We start from the raw sequence: 1,731 nt of genomic DNA, 5'->3' as shown, positions 1-1,731 counted from the left end.
TGATTGGATAACATCCGACCGGGGATACAACATATGCACTTCTATATCTTACTTCTTTCTTAATGATTGAATACTCACCTAAAGTAAGGAATTCTTTGGAAGTTCTTAATTACTAGGGTATTTCGGGAAGTGGGCAACACATTCTAGTACATCTAAAATTGAACTAATTAAAAGGTTGTCTATAGATCTCGCTACTGAATTTAAGTGGACAACAATATCCTTGGTCGTCGTCAGTCAAATGGTTCATTTAGAAATATATATCACAATGTCTTGTCACTTATAATCTGTCTAATTTTTTAATATCCTTTGTGTTTAAGTGGACCACAATACCGGTGATTGACCAGATCTAAACATGTAGGTGTGTGCTGATAAACGATATTGAATTGCTTGACAACTTTGATCCCAAAAGTTTTAAATTTTAGTTAGTATTTTTGTTTTTGTTAAATTTGTTCATAGTTTTCCTCTATGCACAAATTTAAGGAAAGGAATTAAAAACTTTAAAAATCAGACAAAAATCAGAAAATTAAAAATCCAAAAATAGTGTTATTTCTGTTTTATTTCTTTTTAAAAAAAATCAATTACAAATCCAAAAATATTTTTGTTTCTGTTTTATTTTTTCAGAAAATATAAAAAATCCAAAAATATTATGTGCTAAGTTTTCTTTTAGATTTTTTTTATCTCAAATTTTTCTTTGTCTTGAAAAGTAAACTCAGATGTAGATGAGACTCATGGAGACTGTATCGAGATTTTTTTAGCCTAGGCTTCATCCGTGATTGTCGAAGAATATTCATTCGAAGGAACAAAAAATGAAGATTATTCTTTATACATTCAATCTTTCAACCCCAAAAGCAAGGTGAAGTTGTACTTGAAGATTATGTGACAGATTGCATTAAATCCTCCTCAATCAATTTATTGCTTTCTATGTACCAGCTGAAGTGATCCATAACATTTGTTCTCTTTGTTATTCTCTCTAAAGATTCTCAAGTTGAAAGTGTTGTTTTTCAAGAGCCTTTTCATCAAGCCTCCACACCCAATGTGCGTTGATATGGGCATATTTAGTTATAAAATTCATGCATTATCTTAATAATTTATGTTGATTTTCTCTCATTTAATGAACAAAAGGTGCTTAATTAGTTTATAATTTCATTTTTTAGCAACAATTACATGTTCGAATGGAAAAGGAAGCGGAACTAGCGATTGGAAGCTTGGATCTTGGATTTTGAAGAAAGAAGGGTGTAGCTGGATAGCTTCACCCCTCGTTAGTGTTTTGGCCATATCTCATGAACCGTAACTCCGATTGATGAGATTCAAAATGTTCTGATAACTAGACACAATTTCGGATGACTTTGATGTTTTGAGAAAATGCTGATTCCAAATGGACTCGGAGAGTAGGCCATCAACTCGCCGAGTTGGTCAGAAGTTTCGCGATTCTTAACTTTGTCTTGCCGTACACGGGATTTTAAGTGATGGACTCGCCGAGTAGGTCAATGTAATCGCCGAGTAGCCCCTGTTTTCATAAAATATATACACAGAAATGCTTCTCATTCGAACCCTAACGAATGGGGGAAGTTTAGGACGATTTTTGGAGGCCATAAGGGTTCTTAGAAGTTGTGGTTTTCGAGATTTCAACCTAGATATCAATTTGGAAGAAGATCAAAGGCAATAACACACTACTTTTATCTTAATCTTTTGCATAAACCATGTTTCAATCATTAGATTATGTTTTTAGTT

The sequence above is a fragment of the Lactuca saligna genome, chromosome 4, assembly GCF_052625555.1.
Source record: "Lactuca saligna cultivar CGN05327 chromosome 4, ASM5262555v1, whole genome shotgun sequence".
Taxonomy (NCBI): domain Eukaryota; kingdom Viridiplantae; phylum Streptophyta; class Magnoliopsida; order Asterales; family Asteraceae; genus Lactuca; species Lactuca saligna.
Note: the sequence above shows the minus strand (reverse complement) of the source record.